The sequence below is a fragment of the Ixodes scapularis genome, unplaced genomic scaffold, assembly GCF_016920785.2.
Source record: "Ixodes scapularis isolate PalLabHiFi unplaced genomic scaffold, ASM1692078v2 PGA_scaffold2__306_contigs__length_199485367, whole genome shotgun sequence".
In the NCBI taxonomy this organism is placed as follows: Eukaryota; Metazoa; Arthropoda; class Arachnida; order Ixodida; family Ixodidae; genus Ixodes; species Ixodes scapularis.
This window is the reverse complement of record NW_024609857.1, coordinates 191617561-191643781: the sequence shown is the minus strand read 5'-3', so window position 1 is coordinate 191643781 and position 26221 is coordinate 191617561. Positions and strand designations below refer to the sequence as shown.

The following is a 26221-nucleotide window of genomic DNA, read 5'->3' as shown; positions in this document are numbered from 1 at the left end:
GTCGAGAACGCAAAGAATTTCTTACTCAAGACGTCCGAAAGATTTATTTTGCTAAGACTGTTCACCGCGGAAACCACCCTCCTAACGGCAAAAACTATCAAACGGCGCCATTCGACCTCCCCCTCCTCCGCACGCCTCGCGCGTGATGTTTCTTAAATAAAGGCTTCTGCACCAAGCGATGCTTACTTATGGTGCGAGAAGAGATCAGTGGCCGGGTGTGTTATGGCACGGCGGCTCGGAGCGCAGCAGCGAAATTTTGCGTTCCAGAACCCAGGGATCCTGGGCGCAATCCTCACCTCTACACGTTTAGCGATGAATGAGCATCGTACGCCGTGCGGTCGTGTATCAATACTTCGTGATTCACGTTAAAGGGACCATGAAATTCTTTTCCAGCAACTTCGAAATGAACACCCCAATTATTCTTAAATGTTCGTACAATCCGGAGCAGGAATCTGTTTTCGTTCTAATGTCTCTAATTTTGCCACCACCCGCCCCCCCCCCCCCCCTCCCCCCGCCCCCCCCCCCCCCCCCAAAAAAAAAAAAAAAACGGTTACGTCTGGTTTTTTTCCTGGACTAGACTGGACTCCGCCACCAATATGCGAAATCACGTAGCCGGGACGTAAAGTACGCCTTTCTACCGGAAACGGAAGTTCTCCCAGCCAAGTGAGGGAGCCCCGTTGGACACGACCCCTGCTTCACACGGACGAATGGGCTCGTCAACAATCAATCCGTTGACGAATATTTGAATAGGCCGATCTCGGCAGCCAGTTTGACTATGCCACCGCTGCCGCAGTGCGTCGAGGGAACTTTCGTCTTTCTGCACGTGCGATAACCCCGCTGGCGCTCTGCGCGTCTTGACTCTTGAGCACGAGACAGCACGAGCCCTCGCATGCACAGCCGTCTGACTCCGGGGAACTAAAGTTATGCGTCAAGCATGCGCCGGACGCTTAGCGAAATCGGTCCATTCGCGTTTGTGGCCGATGAGTGCCGTGACGGCACTTATCATCGCTTGCGAATGACAAGTTCCATAATATGCCTAAAAAGCCATTGAAAAAATAAAGAAAACAGCCTGGATTGAACACGCGTTTGAAAAAAAAAAAAATTACCTCGAAAAAAATATTTTTAGACCATTACTGTCTGCGCGAGACGCGATTATGTCGGTAGTCACCCCCTCTCCACTTGTTTCCTCCCTCGGCATTTCGGGCGCGTAGAGGAGACGTGGATCGGCTTCGCCTTCACGTTGAGGTAGAAAGAGCGAATTACCATCTCGTTGAGCGAATGACCATTCCGCGACGTTATGGTTTTTCAAATTTCAAATTTCAAATAAATCTCTCGCCATCTATATTCCTCTAAAATAAAAAACAAAAAAATGTTAACGTAAACTTTCTTTTTTGACACGCATGTCCGTCCCAGACTGTTTAATTCTTTTTTTTTCTTTTGGGGGCCCTTTAAGAAGGGGGGTGGAAGCTAGTAGCCATTGTACAGGGTGTCACAAAAGAAAATTTACACGGTCTTTTTTACCGCAAAAATAAACTAGGCATCGCCGAACGCTCATTTTCCGCCCAAAGGTAGAGCTAGAGGTCACAACCAGATGCCAAAGTTTCAGCCCGATCCGATAACTTATTCAAAAGTTATAAGTGATTTTCTGAAAATTTCAATGAGAAAATGGTGCCCATTTTTGCTCGTTTTCGGTTTCTGGTGCCATAGAGCCCCATGTGTTTGAGAACTCCGTCGGCCGCCGTTTTTCCATTGAAATTTTCAGAAAATCACTTATAACTTTTGATTAAGTTCTCGAATCGGGCTGAAACTTTGGCATCTGGTTGTGACCTCGAGCGCTACATTTGGGCGGGGAATGAGCGTTCGGCGATGCCTAGTTTATTTTTGCGGTAAAAAAGACCTTGTACATTTTCTTTTGTGACACCCTGTACTTCACGCACTTCACGACCGCGTGATTTCTCATTTCGCTTTTGAGTTGAAGAGAAAAGCTGAGGAGAAAGGAGTTGAAAAATCTTGGCCCCTTTAAAGACCTAGGCTAGCACTGGGTACTGCACTGGCTCAATTTCTCATCTACAGCTGATACACCGGACGCCCATGGGGACTGGCTAACTTCTCGCCGTCTAAACAATTCTACGACACAATGACTTCATGATTCTATATATTATGAGTTACGATTTTTACATTGTCAAGTAAACTGCTAAAAAGAGAGCGACGGTGATCAGTCAAAGTCGCCACAGTGAGCACCACGATGTCCTCAGAAACCATTTATATAAATATCCCCACCAGAAAAGGGTGATCGAGATTCTGAGTGGTTGTACGATACCTGCTTTGCCTCTTCCAGCGATAATGTGGCCATGTCGGTGTTGATTTGGCACAGCGATGGTTCGGCGGAAACTTTCTTCTGGCTCGTCGCAGACCTCAAGCAGTCTGACATGATGAACTGATAAATCAAAGGGTTCGTGCTTGCTGCAACTGAATGGCGTTCTAAAGCAAGCACCAAAAAAACGTACAGTGCACGACCCGCGCGAGCTTTCAGCGCGTGCATGACGCTTTGTCGTAGCTTAATTAGGGCACGGCCGGACTGGAAGAGAGCGCTCTCTTTCTCTTCTTACGGCCTTTGCAATCGCCCAGGTATCAATGGCATTTTTTCTCCGTATGTAGTTCACTTGCTTACCGCGAGGGCGCAACAACCCTACCCCACTTCACCCCACTCGGAGAGTCCCTTCTATACTCTGTTTCACCTTATGATGTACCGCAAAAAAGGCTACAAACGCGAGCTCCTTGCTCTAGGGCACATCTCGGCGGCACATCTCGGCGGCACAAGCTCTCGTGCGTTAAGAGCAGCTCCGAACACTATGAGCTCGGGTTTCTAGCCTTCTCTGCGGTACAACATAAGGTGAAACGGAGTATAGCTGCTTTGCGCTGGTGTTCGAGCTTCGTAGGTTGTTGCTTTGGCAACGGTTCGTCAGAATACTTCTGATTAACCATGCAAAAACGGTCACGGACAGAAATGGAAACGAAAAATCAGCTGGATATGTGCGCATGCCCTCGAGGAAGCATTTTAGGCTGTAATATGCACTGTGCGAAAGTTGTACAGACTACTACACCCTCGTCTAGAGCAGCTGACCGACTTTATGTGGGTCCTATGATATGATGATGCAGACCACGGCTATAGATAGATTGCGCCTGCTCACACTTCACGAGAGTGCATGTACGAATGATTTGTCATTTAAAGTTCCTCCACGTAGAAGGGGTCCGTCTCCTCGTGTTCTTGAGTTGCAACAGAAGTCCTGGAGGTAAAGACGAGTATAGTTTTTCCGCAATTCCATTGGCTGTCTCTACTTACTTTTTACTCCCGAATATCTCGGAGATGTGCGCCAAATATTCACCGTTTTGGGCTCATCAGAAGCGCATTAGATAGTGGCTGAGGGTCTAGACGTAAGGATCAGGTGTCAGAGGCTATAAAAATCTCGGCCGCAAGTTGCGACAGCGCTGAGATACACTGTCAGACGCGCTCTGTGCAAACGGCAAACGGCAGCCGAGGGGTTAAAGCCCCTTGATAAAAGCGCAAACACATCGAGGGGCTTTACCAGAGGTGAGGTGACAGTGCCACCCGCGAATTGCGGCAGGAGGTGGCGATTGCCCCAATTGCAAAGGCCGCAAGAAGAGAAAGAGAGCGCGCGCTTCCAGTCCGGCCGTGATTAAGGTTGGCTATAGCTCCCTAGCGTTGCTGTTGGCGACGTGCATGACAGAAAGCGTCGCTGTGGATGGCCTTCCACGCTTCACTAAATGATCACTTGACATCTTGAGTATGATCAATTCCACTTTCATTCATGGAAACAAGAGACATGGTGAACAGCACAGCGCACAAAAAGACAAGGGCAGAGAAAAGGAACATGCACGACACACATGCGCTGACTCGCTATTGAATTTATTCAATATAGAGGACCGCTGCATTAGCCACCCATCAGTAGCTTCGCTCAATTTACTTGAACCTCCTGCATCGGCGCAGAAAAAAAAATTGGGTTGTTTGTATGTTTATACACTATATAGAATTTAGTCTGCCAGAAAGGCCAACTTGTCTCTCAGATGCAGATGAAAAATTTATTAAGTGCCGTACAACCACTAGCCTGGGGTCTTTAACGTGCACCACGCAGTAGTGATACACGACAGCACGCCGGTACGATGCTCATCCAGATCGAAGCGGAAAGGGTGGGGACTGAACTCAGTATCCCTGGGTTCTGCAGCACGAGCTTCCGCTCCACGTGCTCCGAGGTGGTGTGGGCTCAAGCCCACTCGGCCACCGATTTTCCGTGGTGACGGGCAGTGCGTGAGGCGCGTGCATTGCGTCTCGTACGCTGCTACCCTGTATGGTTCAGGGGGCGCAGAGGCGGGACTGGAGCGTGGTAAATCGTAACCGCCGACATCTGCCATCCCGAGAGGAAGAACGAAAAGGGGCACGACAGAAAATCCTAAGAAGGATGCAGACGGAAAGTTTGGCGTGTTCATTTCGCCGCAACTGATTGTTTTCCTTTGTACAGTGCATGCTGCCGGTATCTTCTTGTACAACAAAGCAAGAACAGATTAGGCAACGATCATGCAAGCGATGGCTTTCTTCCTCTGTGTTCATTATTGTCTTACCGGCAATCTCAGCTCCGCCGCTGGCCATCACTGCGTACACCACCGTTTCGGGGAGGCGAACGCGGATCTACCCTCTCTGTAACATGTACTCCGTGCTTCGGCGCCCAACCTGTGTCAGGTTTTTTTGTTTTTTTTTTGTTTGCTCTTTCTGTTGGTGGACAGTAACAGTGTTGATTGGTCGTCGGAGAACCCAATCTGCTCGTCAAGTTCGAGCTCATGCGAGTTCAAGCAGCGGCCATTTTGAACCACAGACCGTCTCCAGCGGCTCGCTCCTAAAATGCGACTTCATATCCGCTCGTCGATTTGGAGCGGGTGTCACGGAGCGGTTTGCTTCCTCCCTCGCAAGTTTTGGAAACCACTCCGGATCTACCTCTGGAATTCGCCGTTAGAGACATTCTCTTTTCGTATTCAGCACGTTTCCGAACTTTCGATCAAGTTTGCACTGTAAACAGGAGAGTTCACGATTGGTTGCCAAAGCGTTCGGTCGCTGTTCTGTCGCCGTGGGGCTTGGATCCGTTTCGCACGCTATCAACGTTTTGCACGGGACTGATATATTTTGTTTTTGTTCTTACTTTTAACGTCGCAAGACGAGAATGTGCATAGAGCACGCCTGAAGAAAGGAAAGCTTTGTCCAGTTTTTTTTTACTTGAGTACGGGGCACGGCGTGATTGCGTTACACAAACTCACTTCCGCACCTTCTGTCTTTCAGTTAAAGGCAGAATTTGCCGCCGTCACGTTGAGATCCCTGCGACCTCATACGATCGATTCGCGTCATAGGCTTCTTTCTGAAATGGAAGCTTTTCAAAGCGGGGCAAAAATGACGGGGTGTTCGACTTCGGGTGCTTTCGTGCACCACCCGCGAAAGGTTGCTGCGACTCTCTTGGACCATTTTTGCTGCTATTTGTACGACTAAACAGCCACGCAGTGGTGAGGCATGACGACTATAAAGCCAAGCCGCGAGAATGGCGGAGGTAGTCAAGCCGCACCATCACTGTCTGAGCGACTGAGCGGACGAGAGAGCCCCAAAAAATGGTGCCTTACCTTCCCTGCCCCCCCCCCCCCCCCCCCTTCTCAGAGTTGGCTCGTGCGTCCAACGATCTCTGGAAAAGGTCAATTATACGCGATCGCAATGCCAACAATGAGGCACTGTTTGTGTCAAGTTCGTGAGTCACATTCAGATGTAGTAAAATGGCAAAATAAACGCACGCGCTAAGAGGCACGCGCTAAGAGGCGCTAAGAGGCACCAATAACGGCGCATGACGCTCGAGGCGTTAAAGCGGTCAATAATAAGAAACTCGGATTCAGACAGCATGAGGTTGGTCCGCGTTTGAGGTATGGCGACGCTGGTTTACGCAGTAGATGAGAAATTTAACCAGTGCAATACGACTGTTAGCCTGGAGTTCTTAACGTGCACCAGAAGTAGTTATACACACGACAGTATATAAGCTGGAACGAAATCGAAAGGGGCAGGGGCGGGGACCGAACCTATGGTTCTTGGGTTCCTGTAGCACGAGGATTCGCTCCACGTGCCCCGAGCTTATCATTGCAATGCAGAAAGACTATGCGTTAAAACAAAGAATGAAATACGTTTACAATTTTCTGCAATGCCGAATTCGAGCGTAGCTTTTGAAGCGGAGGAGGGTAGGGTACGGAGGGGGATGGCAAATACAGTACCAGGGAGAATACGTTCCACTCCGCTCATTTACATTAGACAGAACGCCTACAACGCCACATCCAGCCCTCACGGAGGGGAGCTCCGCGTCAGTCGACGCGCATGCGCACCAGGATGTTAGCGGCGGCCGTGGCGGTCAACGTAACTAGTGGCGGTGTCGTCTTCGGATATATCTCCGCGCCGCGCCGTCTTTTTTTTTTTTTTCTTTTTTTTAGAGGGGGGCGGCTAGTAAGCTATCATCATCATCAGTCGCAGACATTTCCCGACTACGCACTACGACTACGCGCTACGCTACGCGCTACGCTACACCAGTGCAAGCCAGTCTCTCGAGGTGTCAAACAACGCCCGAAGTGTTGCGTAGTGTTTTCGTTTGATACTTTTTCGGAACGATGCACAGGATATTTTTTATTTTTATTTTATTTTTATTATTTTTATTTACAGATACTACTGCCTTCTCAAGGAGGGCGTTGTAGGACGGGCTTCTAAACAATGCCTGAAACGTACAATAGGGGACAAGGCCAGTGCAACGAACATATTAAAGAGCAGAAACCGTGAAACCGACAACCGAAATACTGCACAACAATGAAACGAAACAGTGAGCATCATTACAGTTTGCCATGTACATTTTAGCATTTACGCTAGAAAGCGAACAAGACATTGAACGATGTTATATACACAAACGACCAACACAACTTAGTTCGAGATATATAGCTGCCAAACTATTTCAGGAGCAGTGCATTGAAAAATTGGCTAACAGACAGCAGTCACAACAAAATCAAAACAATAAGCAATAAGTAGCCTCGAGGTTATTTAAATAATGAAAAGAGCGAGGCTTTAAATGATTGGATGGAAGTCGTGTTTACGATGTCAAAAGGCAGCTCATTCCATTCAGTAATGGTTTTAGGAAAAAAAGAAAACTTGAAGCAGTCGGTATGGCATTGATAGTCTGTAAGTGATAAGGCATGGTAGCTTCAGCAAACATTAGTTTAGTTTGGGTTTCTGAATTTGGCTTTTAGAAACAAAAAATAACTCCCAATCATGTGTATCTTGCCGTTTTGCGTTCAAGAGACAATCTGTTATTAGGGAGTTTTAGTAGACCGTGTTTCCCCCTCCGCTAAGCCCTCCACAACTAAGAAACGGCCACTGCGCCTGCGTGCCGATGGCCTTGGCTGTAGAGTTCTGGGTAGCGGAGGGGGAAAGACGGTCTGCTAAAACTCCCTATTTTCTGTATTGCGTGTGTTATTTCAGTGATGTGCGCCACAAGTATGGTGTAGTTTTGGAATTTGTGTCTTATAAACGATGAAACACTATTGTTCTCTATTTTAAGGCGCTACCGGCTGCTGGTCAGCAAAGGATTTTGTCATTAGTCTTTATGGCTCTGGAGAGCCGCCCGGAAACGCAGCAGCCCGTACCATGGAGGTTCGTGTTGCCGCGCCTCGTGAACATGACAATGCGACGAATATACAGATGCAAGGTGACAACAACATGGATTGTTGGTATAGACCCTTTTCAAAAAATCTGGAAACAGCGAAAATCCGCTGAACGAGTCCAACAACATTGGCGGCCGGCGCCATTGGGAAGGACTCCGTTGCGGCCGGCATAGTTGTTTTGACTGTAGCGTTCTTGTTTCGTCGATCCCTTCGCCTCTGTATGGCTGCAGGTAGCGTTTTCCCGATCACGGGTTGGGTAAACGACCTTTCCCAACTCCCAGCCGTTAAAGATGATGAGGTATATCGCTTCTTCAAGAGCCGATCGGACTCGGAACGACAATTCGACAGAAGCTACAACTTCCTCGTTGAGGGCTTCGTGGTCGCCGCATTCATAAAGGCCAACTACGCAAGAAAAAGGTAATTACTAAGATCTTTGTAGTTACGACATCAGACATGTATTAGTATGCATCAGAAAATTATAGGAACCGGTTATAATTTACGGGCTGTAGTTAGAGGCCGCCAGTACTCTCCGGATGTGCGACGAAACAGACGCAGGGGACTAGCTTCGCTGTCGCTCGGGAAGTACACCGCATAAAAGCGACGAGCGAGCGACCAAGGCGATGAGCGTCGTTTTCTAGAAATCCCAAACCAAGCGACGCGACAAGCGACAGTGAAAAAGTTTCGTCGCTTAGCCGACTTTCGTCGCTTGTGCCGTCGCTCGACTCGCCGCTCGCCAAATCGCTCAGATGCGATTCAGCCTTTAACATAGAGTGCTCACGCGAACATGAAGCGCAATCTTTACTTCCGCATGGTAGGGTCAAATTCCAAAATTTATCGCCTTGATCGGTGCTTCAGATAAGCACATTTTAAACCCACTAATACCTTTCAATACTTTTACCTTTGCAGCTGTGCAAGGTAAAAGGACAAACTAGCGGTCGCTTGTTATTTCTGTGGCACGCTTTGTACTCATTCACACAAAACGACGAAATGCTTTGCGGTGATGTGACATAAACGCCTTTGAAGTAGTGTGCTTTGCCACAGGGTTGGATGCAAAGCAAAATATTTGAAAAATGTGTGATGTAGAAGTGATGTAACCATTTAATTTCCAAAGTTATTTGCAAAACAAAAAAAAAATGTATAATGTGCTCTGTTCGTTACTTCATTGTGCATTAGCCATTGATAAAAAATAACATCACAACATTATTTATTTTCTTTAGCGCAGGGATATGGTCCCTGAAAGCTTCATACTTCCGAAGCAAAAAAAAAGAATGACCGTCCGTACACCGTGGTGGCTGCCCTCAGTGTTACTGGCAATGTTGAAGATGGGCACTGCGACTGCCCAGCAGGAAAGGCTGCTTGCAACCACTTGATGGGGGTTGTTCGGACACTTGAACTGCTGCAGAGGAAGGGCTTTTCTGAAGCGCCAGTGCAGCTCTCCTGCACTGACCTTCCACAGCAGTGGAGGGTTCCAAGAGGCGAGCGCATCAGGGGAACTTCCATACAGTCTGTTGACTGGAGAAGTGTCCGGGAAGGTGGCTAAGAAACTCCAACAACAAGTCGCCTCTAGGAAAGCCGAGCTGTTCCCCGCAGTCAAAGCGAACAAGATTCCGCCACCAAGAACTTCGCTGAAGCCATGATGGACCTGGATGGAACCACCGAGTTTGGCAGGAGCTTGCTGGGAGGGACCGGACAGGTTTTCGTGAAAACAAAGTTCGGCATTTCGTCTGCCCTTGCGCCACAGGTGTACCAACAAGCGCAATTGCCCTTTGGGTTCAAGGTGGTGACAAACATTCACTTCAAGAGTGCTCCCACCGATCCGCCTCCACTGCACGAGTACGAGTTCTTCAGGGGTGCCGAGCCCTGGGATGTGCCTTCGTGTTTTGAGGGCCACAAGATCCTTGAGGTAATGTCAGCATTGCTCTTAGGATACTTTAAGGAAGATCAATATACAAAAATAATGTGCATCTGATTTTGTATGAACTGAATACCTCAAGCACAATTAGCAACCCATGCTTTACGCCGCTTCGTCACAGCCCATTGGAAGGCTTCGAATAATTTTCAGTGTTAGCTGTGATTGGTACTTCGGGTGTTTACTTTTTTTCGTTACAAAAAAAAAACGGAAAAAGAAAAAAATTACAGCTTACAGTTAGCTTCTTCATAAGCGAGGTCTTTATATTGTTACCACCATAAGTCCACCCCAGGAGGTCTCCTTCTTCATTCTCCTTTAAAGGACAACAGTTAAAGTTGTTCGTTGTTCCTCCCGGTGGTGTGGGAGGCAGGTTCCGCTCCAATGGTCTGGAGCGTGGTGGCACGAACGTCACTGATTGACGGGTTGACTCACTGCTTGTAGACAACTATGTGCATTTATTTACACTTCTAGTTACTACTCCCAACTTGGGAAACCATCCTGCCTCGTCTCAAGTCTCGACCCCCGTCCCCATTTCTCTCTGTCAAATCCAAAGTCCGAATCCCCCAATATCCTCTTCGCATTCCTTTTGTAGGCCTGTAGGGGCCTCCTTTCCCCTCAGGAATCAACCAATCTCTTCAAATTCTACCACTCACACGTGGTACACTGTTCTCCAATGGTCGGCGAGCAGTCATCTTGGCGCTCCAACCGTCAAACCCAAATTCCTCGTAGAGTTGTTCTCTGCAATTTTCCCAGTCTGACTGGCGCCAACCGCTAAATTATTGCCCTGGGTAAAAAGTGACAATTTTACACTACGCGGCAAACCCCTCTATACACAGGAACATTCGGCTAAAATCCACAAGCAGCTCCAAGAACGCGCCGTCCCAGGAATCTCTCCGAGCAGACTCCCGAAACCCGAGACGTTTCCTAACGACCGTGGGGGAACCGCTCTCGCATTGCGGCCGCTCTGGCCTCGCAAAGGCTCCCTCCAAAACGCCGACACGCACAAAGAAAGCTAAAAAAACAATGCCGACGCAACTCTGGAAAGTTCTAAGATAAGCAAACGCCTTAATTATTAAGCATGATTTCTATATACTTAACTGCAACTCCGCCAATTCCGAAGATTTCAGGATAATCAGTGATTTTGCATTAAAAAGCTCTAGTAAACGACACTACGTAATTTGCTTCACAAAAAACTGTGTATATATTATTGCAAAAGCATTAACTGTCTTATGGAGCGAACCGACGTCATCAGCTTTAAAGCTGCGCCAAACAGCACCTAAACTCCCTTGTCCCAATGAAGCGAAGCCTGTCGTTTATTTGAAGCCGCGATCTGATTGATAGGCTCCCTTTGGCTGGCGCGTGTCATAGTGTCAAGGAACAAGCCTCCTGTTGGCTCTCGCACGGCATAGTTCCAAAAACCGCACTAGAGAAGCCCTCTCCATGGCAGCGCAGCGCACGCAGCGACCCAGCCGCCGGTTAGAGGTGCGGGCCTGGCCGCACTGCCCGTTTGGGCAAACAGGCTGCACGGCTGAGCTCAGCGCGGCGCAAGCACTTTATGAGAGCGCTACCTTGGCAGTAGCGAAATGTGGCTATCCACGCCAGCGTGCTGCCGACAAACTATGGGTGTCTTTCTTAATCTAATTTCGAACACTAGCAGAAATCGAAACCGAAACTTCAGCTCCCTCTGGCAACATTGGCCTCGGGCCACCAAAAACACGGCTATGATGTGGTACAAGATGTCACATGATCCTCGACGGAACGATGGGCAGGATTGGGGCAGGCGTATTCCAGGCACAAGTGTCGTCTGCACCGCACTCTTCGCCATCTTTTGGTGTCTACGACATTCGACGACGTGTGCACAACTGCGGCATAAGTCTGCACACATAGTGTTCGTTGTGTGGACGAAACTCTGAGACACAGTAATGAGAAACGGTGAGATTACGACTGCGGTTTTGATGCGGGTAACGGCGGGACCACGGCGGGGCGGCTGAACGGTTCCCAAGAAGCCCACTGTGGAGGCGTGCCGAGAGGAATTGTTGCTTACGTCACCCGTTACGCGTGCCCGGAGAAATAAAAACAAGCAAAAGGGGACAATGGTGACGACATTTAGCTCAATGTTGGCTACATCCATGCCGTAACCTTAACTGTGCTGTTGGTTGCGCCTCAATTCGCTCGCTCCAGTCAGCCGATTTTGGCAACTTGGCGAGTTGCGAATTTTTCTGGACCTTTTAAGAAGCATTTACACAGAACTACATTGCAATATTTGACCTCTGGCCTTTCTAGGTGATACTGAAAAGGACTACATTGTTTTTTGTTTTTTTTTCAAAAACAAAAAATTAAGCAGTGTTGTTCTTTAATCACTGATAAGTCAAGAATTCAATGACGTATTTCCCTCGAGCACGCGCTCACTGCCTTTAGCAACACTGGAGAGCATGCACAGTTAATGCACGTTCACAAGCAATTTTCCCATTCTCGTGTCAACACCTGCATTTTTCAAACCTGTCTTGTGTATGTTGAGATGAAGTTGACCGGGAGAGGTTTTCTGGTGTCTGAATTTACGGCCTAACGTTGGGTTACGCTTTGCAAACACAGTTCTTTCTTTTGGCCTCATTAATACCTAATTTCTCATCGGAGCGTGCCAAATGCTCTTCGTTGGCTAGCCATGTAATCCCCCAAACTGTGTTTCAGTATGTTCTTGAAAAATTCCTACTGCAGGGGCTATGCCTGTCACCGACTCAAGCAAGGGCCCTTGAACGAGATACAAGACAACAAGCAAAAAGTCCAAGATGGCACAAAGAACGTGCGCTTCGACTAACGGCGTCGAGCTTTGGAGTGGCAGCCACACGTGAGGTCTGGTCGCAGAAAGGGCTGCACAACCTAACCAGCACAAGAGACCTCTCGAGGGATCCTGCGATACGGTATGCCCTCTTTACGCAGGCGTTACTTAAAATTACTTAAATAAAATGAAACATAATACCTATTGGGCACGTTCAGTAGCAGCTCCCTTGGCTCCGAACGTATATATACGTTCGGAGCCAAGGGAACTCCGACTCGAGTTACTATAGTAACTCGAGTCGGAGTTCTCGGAGCGGCTACTACACGTTGCACGAAGGCATTGTTGCTTTACCTTATGCTATTTCGGTTTTTGCCAAATTACATGCGCTTATGATGGTAGCCATACAAGCTGGTGCTTCTCCAAAGCTTTCTCGGGGAGTGCTTGGTGACGCCCTGGAAGAGTTTTCGGCTAGGTAAAGGGGGGCGACTTACGTAATGTACGCCCTCAAACAAGCTACTTCTGAAGGTATGCATGTACCTTCTAAATGACAAATGAGTGTGACTGTCACCTAAGAAGATTTATGAATCCCCTCAGTTAGGTATGGCGGGGCTTCCTTATACACCAACTCATGTTTACAAGCAAACCGGAGCGCCCCTAGCGGACGCCACCGGCGCCGCACATGCGCGATGGGGGTGTGGGCAAGAAGCTCCCCGTTGCCCATAAACAAACCATTGAAATGCGATCTTGTCGGCGTCGGTGTGAGTCCCCCTGCCCTTTTTCGCATTCGAATTATTGATTCTACATCTTCTTGGCGATGTCTGACTACTGAAGCGGCGTCAGCGAAATTACGGAGGCTCGTTACACCACAAAACTTCGCGTGAATAATGTGACATGTGGCGCTTCATTCCGCGTGGACGCCGCAGTATGTAAGCTAAAACCTGATTCACATGATGCGATTTCGCTCGCAAATTTCAGTCGCGACGCCGCTTGGGCTGCAACAGCGTGAACTGTAGCCGAGATGGTCGACGCCGATACTGAAAATTGCAAGCAGAATCGGACCAAGTGAATTAGGCATAACAAGTCGGTGATGGTCACTGGTAACAATGATTAATATCTCCTTGTATCTACTGTTTACATCGAGCTTGCTTTCCAACCTTCAAACGTAAGTCCTTTGAGGCCTGCACTTACTTATTATCGCAAATACCGGGCTAACATTTGGTCTGCGGGCCGGCGTCGTCTAAGAGAGCAGACGACAAGCAGAAACGTTTGAAAAAGCAGACGACGGTTTGAACGATCAGGCGGCCGTTTGAACATTAAGACGGACTGAACATAGTCTGCAGGTGGTCCGCACAACTTGACGGTTTTCTGGCGTTCATGTTGGAACAAAACAAATCTGATGACCACAAGTATCCGTGAATTCAACCCTAAGTGCTTCCCGCCCAAGCAATTGTTGTCCGATGGCGTCTGCTTCTCCCTTCTCACGGCACATATCCAGATTCTTGGACGAACGGAGCACGTAAAAAACTGACCTTTAAACCTTCCTCGACTCTTTTGGTACGGCCCTAGTCGTGGCGTTTTGACGAGAAGGCAGGTTTTTGTCTGGTTCCTTTCAAAATTTTGCAGGGCATAGGGACTTCTGCCCACAGCCCCAGACCGGAAGTGCGTCCGATGCGCCACCACTGCGCCGCGACGTCACAGAGTTGAGTTCGTGTATAGGTTTAATTTTATGTCAAATCTGTCATTTACTTGCCATCGTAATGTATGCATTTTACTGTCTGAGGCCAGTGTATAACTATAGCTAGATTAAATTTAACAGAGCTCATAAGTGGGCAATTAGAAGGTTGGGAACAACCTTTTCGAGTGCAGCTGAATTTTTGTTTAAGCATAGTATAACAGTGGTGCAAGGCATGGAGAAAGGCACAGCATCTATTCAATATTCGATTAAAAAATATTAGTCTAAAACCACTGCCTCACTCTTGCCGCCTCGAACACAACGACGATTGTCAATAATTGCTGAGTTTCCGTCCAGTGCCGATTGAAACTCTGTGTTAAAACAACACATATGATAGTCACAAGTCTATTCAAAACAAATATTGTATTGTTACTATGCTGTAAACACTTTCTGACACAAGCGTAAGCTGGTAACAAAATCCGAACCTGTTAATTTTGTTACCTTGGCCACTTTTCATTGATGGAAGGTAGGCAGACCGCAGTTCGACACGTTAGACGCGATAGACGACAACTCTTCATCCGCATTTTGCTTGTTTTTCTCTTGAAGCACCGGACACACTTCAAAATCCCGGAAGAAACATCATACCATGCTCCATTTACTCTTTGCACATCGTCTCAGGGCTTTACGCACGAAAAGCGCAGCTCTTTACATTGGAGTAACATGCACCGGAAATCACTTTATGTCATCTAGTGGAAGAAGTTGTTACTCTGTCACCCCCAGAAACAGTACGGAGCCTCAACTACAGTAGTAGTTGAAAATACTACAATAATCATGGTCCCAAAATCACTTCAACCAGACTAGTTGGGTTTTTTGCTCTAGCTTTTTGTGCAGAGCTCGTCACACTTTGCACAAAAAGGCTGTGCCAGTGCTAGTTTTGTGCACAGGTGCTAGCGCCTCCACCAAATATTTTTACAGGTTTAGTGGGCTTTCCAGACCGTGCACTTTGTGTAAGCCACACATTTTCAGTGCACAACCGCCGGAGAACAAGTTGCGATAGAGAGATCACCAACCGCAAAGAATTCTGGTAAAAATGTAGGATCAGCGACTCCTTTTCTCCTTTGATGGTTGCACACTGAAAAATATCTGGCCTACACAATCTCATGAACTTATTACAGCGGTAGCCTTCTAAGGCATTTCTCGAGTGCTCGATTGATTGCGTTATCAAAAAGACGAACTAATCATGTATTTTGTAGGGATTTTAGAGTTGTTGCCCTTCTTTTCACAGGCATGGCATCACGCAAGAGCCCATCGCTGTCCAGCGGTACATGGATGTGCTGCAGAGCTTGGGGCACAGTGCGACTGTTGGATCGTGCGGCATTTTTGTCGATCCTTCGACACCCTGGTTGGGTGCGTCACCGGATAGAATTGTATTCGACCCAACTAAGGTCCCTCCCCATGGAGTCCTGGAAGTAAAGTGTCCGAAGACCCTTTATGACAAGTCTGTAGAAGAACTCAAAACTTTAAAGTTCTGTTCTGAGATTAAGGGGGATTGCCCTAAACTCAAGCGTACCCATGACAGTTGATAAAAATAAAAATCTTGGAGCTCAACCACTCTTGGGCAGATGGCTATTGCAGGGCTGCAATGGGGCGACTTTGTAGTCTTTGGTGAACAGTTCATTCTTGTAGAAAGAATTCGCTTTTGCCCTAACGACTGGAGTGCAAGTGAGCATGGAGCTCCAAGATTTTTATTTTGATCAACTGCTCCCACACCTTGAATTGTTACATTAGCGAGGACATTTTGTGTTTTTTTGTTGTCATTTCCTATTTTGCTTCTGTTCAATTTTTGATTTCTCCTGTCTAGGGTTACTATGAATATTGTTCACCAACTCGCAGTTTTTTTTTTCTCTTTCTCCTGTAGTTACTTTATTTCTTTTGTGAGAATCCCGAATATAAAATTTATTTGACTTTCAGAATTGTATGAAGCGCTGCTTTCCCAAAGTGGTTAGTGGGGGAAGGAAATCTTGACTTCTTTTGGTGACATTATCAAGTGCTAGGCGTCATTGTTCAATTTACGGGAAAGTTCAGTTCTTTTGTAATTATGGCAAAGCACATTTGTTGCCCTGCTTTATCAAATCAAGCTCTACACAGTCATGCAGAACTTTTTGTGCAGTGACTTCATTTTGTATTTTGAAATGCAGAGTAATCTTGCGTATAGCTTATGCTAAAAACCTTATCTGCTTGTGGTACCTCTTTATGTAAAAGGCCAATATGAACTGTCCTAGGCACAGCTTCGCTTTTCTGCAACATTGTATTTATTTTTACTTTCTCAATTATTATGTTGGTCTGTATAACTAGGTCTTTTCTCTACCCCTGTATATTTGAAAAAAGCTTGTTTGAGTCTTAATGACATACCTCTTGGTCCACTTTAGTTTTAATTTGACATTGTCATCATTGGTAGATTTTTTTTGAGACCTTATACAAGGGCAAATCAACTTAAAACTTGCAATGACATTTCGAGATACGGTGTTATCGTTCCGTAAGTTGGCAGTATTATTACCAATCATTTCGAGAGTGTCCAATTGGTGGCAGCACAGTAAGTCAGCATGATGTCCGAGTACCGTCATAAAGATATCCACACCATTTAAGTGAGGCACCAAAGAGTAGTAGTGTTGTGTCATCATTTTTTAGGTACTGAAAACTTTGAAGGTCCCTTGTTAAATGGAACTGCAGTATGGCGATGCTTGTCTGTACTGGAGTTGGGAGTTCAAACACGGCACAAGTTCCAAGACTTTTTTACTGAGGAACACATATCAAGTGGCGACGCCCTATTTTTTGCAGCGGTTACAGGCTTCGCAAGCATTTGTGCAGTTTTGGAACTTCCTAGCCTAGTCATAAATTTTCTCTAGAGACAGACAAGCATTATCATACTGAAACTCCATTTCACAGTAAGTTCCTTTAGTTTTCATACCTCCACTTCCATAAATCCTCCTGAGGAAACGACACATTTAAAAATGTTATTGCAATTTTAAGATTATTTTTCTCACCTTTGTAGAATGCACACTACCAAGTCGGAGAGGTGTTTTGGGCACAATGAACACGAAAGTAGTGAAATCTCATAATTTACATATACATCTAGGTTACCATGCAGGAAAATGTTTGGGAGGGCTCAAGAGCAATGTCTTGATGCAGTGCAAGCATTTGTGAGAGGATTTTGATTTGAAATGCCATAGCCTTTTAATTTTATCTCTGTGTGATGGCAGAAAATAAGTCAAGGTGTTTACAGTGGGGGCTAAATGGCTCACAAGTTGCCATCTGCTTGTTGCGAGTGCTATAGTCCGTTGCAACTCAAGAAGGTAGGGCGAGGGTAAGACGGGCCGGAGAGGAGGAAGCTGATGCGACGCTAAAGCGAGAAGGGGGTTCCCCCTCTTCTCCAGGGTCCGTCTGCTTCCTCCTCCCCAGCCCGTCTTACCCTTGACCTACCTTCTTGAGTTTCCATTTCTTAGTTTGCTGATTTTGTTGCATGTAGAAATGTGGACAAGCTAAGGGCTATGAGTACCTTGCCTCTAGCCTGGACTTCAATCACTCCAGCAGCAAAGTAACAAAAACAGACAAAATTTGGGAGAATGACACGCAGTGACTTAAAAAGGTTAAATTTCACACAGGCCTGATTGAATCGGGAAACAAACATTCAAAACATTCCAATTGCAGTTGAACAAGGGTTAGTAGCTGAAAACAAGGAAGCATAGCACCTCGAAACAGGTAGGCAGCGTTGTGTCTGGTGGTTTGAACCAGAAAGAAGAGGCCGGTTATGTAAACTGATAACCGTCTTTATTCATGTTGCCGAAATGGATCCCCTTGGATTAGCTTGCCTTTCTTTGTCTTACCGAAAGGCTTGCTAAAATATCAAAACACATCATTCTCCCCTACCTTAATGATTGAAGCAAACATCTTAGGCGTGGTGTGAAAAAGAAAGAAGGTAAAAATGAAATACAAATGATGTTCAAACACTTTCAACAGTTCGTCTATCAGTTCCAGTAGCGTGGCAGCTTGAGCTTTCTTGAAGCTCTGGCAGGGTATCGACTGACTGTCTCCTGACAGTTCTCTTGTCCAGTCGTTCCGATGTTTTGTCCTGCTTGCTCTGTGGTACTCGGAGTACCTCATCAGAGGTGACCGCATGTTTGATAGAATGGCGCAGACCGTCCATATCTGATTGGCAATAGGGGCCAGGGAGATGGCTATCGGGAGGTCCAGAATGTGGAATGTCTTAATCCTTTGGATCCTTCGTTCCACATGGATCCGACGAGACGCAATGTCCTGCGTTTCCTGGACGTCTGCAGTTGGAAACTGACCCTTTGTTAGGAAGGGAGGAATGTTCAAGAGAACTCCCTTCTTTTCTAGGAGATCTTGAATCTTAAAGCCTTTGCCGGCCATCACAGCATCTCCGAACTCAAATGGCCTTTCTAAGAATCCACTCTTGACGACCGCTTCACGGTCCGAGACTGAGCCCATAAATAGTTCTTAGACAAATGTCAGTTGTCCATTTGGCGATATGCCCACGAGACCCTTAAAGGCATTTGCCGACTTGTAATAAGAGCATGTTCCAGACTGTGTGACTAGTGAGCTAGATACCTCGCACCGCAGCTCAGTAGCATCAATGATCACTCGCGTAGAGCGATATTTGTCTTTGAACGTGGCTGGCATGAGGGTGTCCACGACGTCCCTTGGGAGCCACAGTGGCAGTTCAGTCAGACGCAGGTAGAGAAAACTCATCCAAGTAAGGAACACTCTGGATATTGTGGTCTCTGAAACATTGAACAGATGACCCAGGTGTTATGGAAAAGTCCTACCCTCAGCTTTACAAGGACCAGAAACAGCTGGTCTTCAATTGAAAGTTTCTGAGGTCGTCCCCTCTTTTCGTCTTCTGGTGTCGCAGTACTCTTCCAGTAGATGATGTTTTCCCCTTTATTCCCAGGTTCAACAAATTTCAAAAGTTCTTGGAAGTGGGCGTATGATGGGAGTCCCGTGTAGAATTGGACATCGACATTACTTGACTGGAACTTTTGAATGCCAAAGCCACAGCTTTCTTCCTGCAGCTTCCTGTGCTTGATGGAGACGTGTTCCAAGTCCGAACGAAGCTTGTGGACTTGATCGCTTCTCTCTTTCAGTAGAGCTCTGCTCGCATTGATTTCTATCTGTTGTTTTCTTATCTCTTCTTTGTGCTTCACAAGTTCTTCTTCAAGGCCGGCAACTTTTGCTGCAAGGTTGCATGTGCATGCACATTCTGTCTGAGCTGAAGTTGACGGCGGTAGGTCCACGAGGACCGGTGACTCTGAATCGTCACTCTGGCTACCTCCTACAGGGAAGTGTTCCGCAGGAGTGTTTGGTTGCGAAGGAACGGGTGGTGGTACTCTTGCCCGAGGAGCACAACGCCGCTGTTTTGGCTTCTTGAAGCTGAACAGAGATGGTACAGGATTGTCGCGAAGTAGCTTCAATCCACTTGCCACGTTCGGGAGAAAGTCTTCAGGAAGGAAATGCCTCGAGCATACCTTCGTAGCTGATGAAACTTGAAATTGCCTCCCTTCATCTCGTTTTATGGCGGCTATCCATCTTTTGTAGTTCTCAGTGTTCTTTGAGAATCTATGAAATGAAATTTGCAAATAAAAAATTAAATGTTATTAAAATGCAAGTACCACTCTAATTTAGCTGGGTGGTTTTAGCGGGATTATGGGACTTCTACATTTAGACGACTTCCAAAAACCCGCCACCGCTCGCCCCGGCCCTCACAAATTTCTGCAGATTGCTTCTTCGTGTTCAAATACGTAGACCCGCACGAGCCATCGTTAGTACACAGCAATCACGGGTTTCATGTATGACAAAGATTGTGTACAATAAATATTACAAAAACAAATAAAACTTCAAGTTGCTGTACAGGGTACTCCAAAATAAAGTTTCGACATAAAATCGCCTACAAAAATCAGGGACTCGACGTATCCAGTAGAGGCTTACCTCGAATGCATATTTTACTGGTCGGATTTATGGATTAAAATTTTTAAGTCTAGATTTTAGATACAAAAAATAACCCATGCTTTAAAATGGGTAAGTTTTTTTTATTTTAAATTTTTATTGTATTAAAGTAGACACTTGAAATTTTAATGTGTCAATGAGACTAGTAAAATATGTATTTGAGGTAAGTTCTGTAAATGGGACTAGTAAACTACGTATTCGAGGTAAGTTTGAACTTGACACATTGAGCCACTTATTTTTGAGTGTCTCAAAATTAAAGTTACAAAGCTTCAAATAATGGCCCATCAGAAATCCGCAACTGAGTATCAAGTTGAAACTTGCCTCAAATACATACTTGTCCCATTTACTCAATAAAAATCTAAACCTCTACTGCAAAACAAATAAAAAAACGGACCTTTTGGGGGCATTTTTTTTGTTGTTGTTTTGTACTTGGAATTAAGACTTAAAATTTCAATGCGCAAATTCAATCAGTAAAAGACACATTCGACGCAAGTTTCTACTAGATAGGTCGAGTCCCTTTTTCTTGAGGGAGATTTTGGAGTTGACATGTAGAGCAGCAAACTTTGCAGTGAAGCAGAAGTTGCAAGCGCGTGCATGTTGATTTGCATAAAGCATGCGCTGCACAGATGTGTGCGCTACAGGCAGGTTAAAGCGTCAGGTCGTATGGCTTCATGCGTACCTAACATACAATTTACACGCGCAAGTTGGAAGCACCGCGAGCTCGTGCATACCTGAAGCTAGGCGCTCGCGAAGCTGTCACGTCCACAAGCGATACCACGAACAACATTATATTTGTATTTGACGCTTTGATTTCTTCAAACTAGCTGAAACTTGAAAACTCTACGTCCAAACGTAACAAAGTGAGATTAAAAACACCGGACTCAAACACCCAAGCAGCGTAGCGTGGGAACGGTTCGTGTTCCGTTCTTGTACTTCAGCAGGGAAATGTTTGCGCGGCTGCGCTGCTGAACATCCCCACCAGACCGACGCCCGTCAACCGATAACGAGTACATTTACAAATACGTACCTTAATGCCAGACTTGTCCAGATACCCACTCTGCTTACAGAGGGGTACGCAGCAGTACGTTGGCATCGTGGGGAGGAATTGACTAGCGTCGACGGCCTACGTAACGTATGCAGCGGCGCGCACTATCCTGCAACACGGCGGCTTTCACTAGTTGCCGTTGCGTACGACAGATGGCGCTTTTTTCTCTGATGGTTCTATTGAGGAGGATGGCAGTAGAACTCCAGATTTTGTGGAGGCCGGTTGGGCTGGTCAGCAGCGAGCCATGGGGATCTGGCACGCCGTTCGACCGGTGCATGAAGGAGCCCCAGAAACATGATGGCGCTGTTGCTCAGTGGAGTCCACTAGGGTCCACTGGGGTCGAAGCATCAGGCTCCGAGGAGGTAGCCCAGTCAAAGTAGAAGCTGCCGCCTCCGAGGAACCGAGGTCCAGGGCTCAGATTGAGGCACCGGTGTCGCCCGGTGTGTCATCCCCTCAACGTTATCGTCGGTGTGTTCTTTATTTATACGCGTATACATGTATAAATAAAATAAGATAAATAAAAAGACACATTCGAACGACCAGCGACGCACTCACCGGACACTGCCTTTCAAGGAAAAAGCCAGCCTCAATATCAAGACCCACCATCATCATCATCATCATTTTTCGCTCGAAAGCCGAGACCTCCCCGACCACAGATGGCTCTCGCCAAGGCCAGAAAACCTGTCCGCGCTGAGGCTATTGCATTTTCGAAGAGTGGAATGTATTCCCCCTATTAAAGCATTTGCGGAGGGTATGCCCCCCTCCCCCTCCATACCCTACCCTCCTCCTCTCCTGCTCCCCTCCCATTTAGCGGGAAATTTCCGCTACACTTAGAGGGAAAACGTTTCTGCGCTAGCTTTAACGGGGAAACGTCCCATAATGCAACGCGGGGTTACGCCGATTCCCACGCCGACGCCGACGCCGACGCCGCTCAACCCGGAAACGGGTGCCTAAGAGCAGCGCTCTGAAACGTAGCAAATATCGTGCTCTTATTTTTCGAGCGTTGTTCTTAGGCGCCCGTTTCCGGGTTGAGTGGCGTCGGCATTGCCGTCGGCGTCGCGTAACCGTGCTCGATGCATTATGGGACGTTTCCGCGCTAAAGTTAGCAGGAAAAGTTTACCGCTAAATTTAGCGGAGAAATTGACGTCACGTGACCTCAACATTAAATTTGTTTCTCCCCTAAATTTAGCGGGGAAAATAACGCCACGACCTCGTGTCACGTCACCCATGAACATATTCAGCGGCAGGAGAAGAGGAGGGGAGGGGAGGGGAGGGAGGAGTAGGAGGGGCATACCTTCCCCTCTGTGGCCTCCCCTTCTCCTCCCCAAGAGCTCTGCTCTAGTTTCGCATTACAGAGATTCGTAAACGTCTTTCATTTTGTGGAGCGCAGCTATTAGACGCTCGTTTCCGGCCTGAGCGGCGTCTCCGTCGCAGTCGACGTAACCACGTATTGCATTATGGGACGTTTCCCATAATGACGTTACACATGACGTCATGACGGCAAAATGTTTCCACTAAATTTGGCGGGAAATTCATCCGCTAAATATAGTGGGGAAATTTTACCCTCATGACAACACATGTGACGCCACTCAACCCGGAAATATTTCCCGCTAAATTTAGTGGAAACATTTTCCGCTACATTTAGCGGGAAAATTTTCCCCTAATTTTATCGGAAAAGGTTCCCGCCAAATTTAGCGGGAAATTTTTACCCTCGTAACGTCACACGTGATGTCACGCCTGACGTCAGACCTGACGTCACGTATGACGTCAGATGTGTCGTTACGTGTTACGTCACATTTAGCGGGAAAGCTTTACCCTCGTGATGTCACGTCACACGTGACCCTCTCCTCCGTACACTCCCCTCCTCCTCCTCAAGAACTGCGCTCTAATTCGGCATAAAAATGTTTTCATATTTTTTTATTCTATCATATTACTCATACGAAACAAAGCTCCTGGTTCTACATCCTTCTAGGCATGGCGGTCTACATTTGGGAAATTTTAACAAAAACTTATTTCCACGGTAACTTTATAGTAGGTACGCTCGATTTACCTCCAACTCGTACACCAGGTGCACTGGGTGCAGGCCGCCGTACTCGATTTTCAAGTGCAGGCTGTTTGAAAGCACAACGGGAAGTGCATAGCCCTGCACTTTTCATCAACGCGGCCACAGTTTTCTGCACCGGTGCAGGCTAGCTAGTGCAGGTACATCGAATGAGCCTATTAACTATATTATATGTGAAGAATTGTAGCCTGCGCGAATCTTTATAATCTTCTTATCTCCAAATGCTGAGTAGATGGCAGGGTTGTTCTTCTACCTTCTATTCAGAACACGGATCTAGAGTTAATTGCGTTGTTTGCTGCTGTTTCTAGCCGGCGTCCGTCCATCGTCTTTCCGCTGTCTGCTGTGTATTTGTGGACACCTGCGTTGTATTGCTCCCAAGAGAGCAGAACAGTTCAGCAGTCGTGAAAGAGCGATAGGCTCGTGCAACTCAGACAAATTTCTCGGAATCTCCCATCTTCGTTTATTTCCCAAGGGAATTTAATGAAGCCGCGGCCTCACGCATGACGCGATCCGTAGCAAAAGCTTGTCGTCCTTAGCCTTTTTTTTCTCTTTTTTTTTAGATTACTTTGTGCAGTGTCTTACTTTACTTAAGACAAGACAAAAAAAATTAATTTTACTGATATCTCTGAAAGGCCTTAGAAATATCTCGCTCTAGCTTGCAGACGAGGCAATATGTGGACGGCCTTTATTTCGAATGTCGTTTCGGGTATCAATGTCAAGGGAGACATTTCGAGTCTAGACTCAGATCCTTCTTTCTTTTTTACTCTTTTTGGTATATTCAGAGACAACTTTTTCTGGCACTTCCAAATAAGTGAAGACCGCGCGAGCACAGCTGCGATCGGAGGGGCTCAATGTGCACGAGCGCACGGGTACTCATAGTTTTGGTTTCATTGCTAAAATAAAAGTCCCAAAGCCCCAAGTATAGGAGGTATTCACTGGACGCCATGTTTGAGGTAAATGTTTAGAGCGGATGCTCAGAACGAGCTCACATTAATAGCCTGCTAAGACCAGCAACCTTGATGGTGCTAGATGCACGCTCCAAAAGGACTGCGGAAGCTCGCCGTCAGCACGCGCTCAGCAGCAGCGCACACGGATATGGCCGTTAGTGAATACTCCCTATAAGGAGTATTCACCGGACGCCATATTTGTGGGTGATGTCTAGAGCGCATGCTCTGAACAAGCCCACATTAATAGGCTGCTAAGACCGCCAATCTTGTGGGTGCGAAATGCACGTTGCAAAAGAACTGTGGAAGCTCGCCATCAGCACGCGCTCAGCAGTCGTGCACGCAGCTATGGCCGCCAGTGAATACTTCCTATTAGCGGTGAGATGTTTCGGTGGCGCCCTCGTTCGGTTACCTTTCGTGACGTCATCACCTTGTGAACAACAAGTTCGACGGTGTTTGTAATGGGCACGGCGGAAGCCTGAAATCATAGCGCTCTCAAAGCAAGACTGCCAACACCGTCCAAATTGAAGTTCTTACATTCCTCTTATTTCCGTCGATGAGACATCCTTTGCTGACGTCATAGTCAGCATTCGGCCAATGGTGGTGGGCCGACCACAGCGACGCTTTTGATCGCTCACGTCGCCAATAGACGTATAGACGATGGCAAGTAGGGCGATAGGCCGCTGCGATATGTCTCGGCTCGTGCAGACGAGTCCGTGCAAATGCACGCTCGCCGAAGGTACACTCACGCGCACGCTTCACGTGCTTGCACAGATGCATGGGGCACCAGTCGCGGCGCACCGCTTTCGAGTGTCTATAACCTATTGGCGACGTGCGCGACCGAAAGCGTCGCTGTGGTTGGCCTTCCATGATTGGCCGAACGCTGACTATGACGTCAGAAAAGTATTTATCATCGGCGCAAATAAGAGGAATGAAAGAACTAATTTCGACGGTGCGGTGTTGGCAGCGTTCCTTTGAGAGCGCAATGATTTCAAGCTTCCACCATGCTATTTACAAACACCATCGAACTTGTTGTTTGCAAGGTAATGACGTCACAAGGGGGAACCATAGGAGGCCGCCACCAAAACATCTCGCCACTAATACCAAGTAGGTTGCATTCATATTGCCCCATTTTCTTACGTTAAGTTACGCTACGTATAAGTAACCGAAACATTCGTGTCTCGAATGTCGCGTGTCATGCCTTCTCCTTGAACTGCTAGACATGCTCAGTATGAAGCACATGCGTCCCGGCGACTTGTACGTAAGCTCTCTTAATGTAACGTAGCGTAAGAAAACGGTGCAGTGTGAATCAGTGTATAGTTGGGAAATATTACGTGCGCCGTAACAAATATCAGAACCGTTACGGAACGTTTACGTAATGAAATTAGACGACGTGATATACTTTATTGTTTACAGCACCTCGTAGACGCCGATCAATGCCCCCAGTATTCTTGCTACCTGACGGTACATCAGGGGCCGTACGTTGCACTTCTTGAACTCCCACGGCGACTAGGGAGAAGGAAGTGACGTCAACAACGCAGCAAACGCATTTCGGGTGTTGATTAGTGAGAGTCGCTGATGACGAATTTCCGCAGAAGAAAACAAAGCTCACTTTTTTCTCTGTTTCCTTCTGAGAAAATTCGTCATCTGCGACTCTCACCAATCAACATCCAACCTGCGTTTGCTGCGTTGTTGACGTCACCTCCTTCTCCCTAGTCGGCGTGGGAGCCCAAAAAGCGCAACATAGGGCCCCAGGAAAATAGTGTTTGCTATCGAACGCTTCTCGCATTGCGAGGGAGCACAAGCGGTGAGCTGGCAGCGTCCGATGTTCTTGGTCTATCCATCGATCTCCCGCTCTAGCCCAGTTCTATTTAGGTCAACTCTCTCCACAAGCATAAAACAAACTCGGTGGCAATTCTGCGATTGCAGAGCTCTACTGGAGAGGAGATTGATTCGTTCTTTCGAGAGATGTGACGCCCATGAAAAGAAATCCTTGTTGGCGGCGCGATGATGTATGACGCTGTCCCAACCTATCACCGAGAAAAGCAT

At 47.0% G+C, this 26221-nt stretch overlaps 2 pseudogenes; one reads left to right on the top strand and one right to left on the bottom strand.

The window, feature by feature from the left end:
• The first annotated feature begins 9376 nt into the window (after positions 1 to 9376).
• Positions 9377 to 15885, top strand: LOC115317113 (annotated as a pseudogene).
• Positions 15886 to 18000: 2115 nt separating this feature from the next.
• The window catches only part of LOC115317114, a 79132-nt pseudogene continuing 70911 nt past the window's right edge, over positions 18001 to 26221 (bottom strand).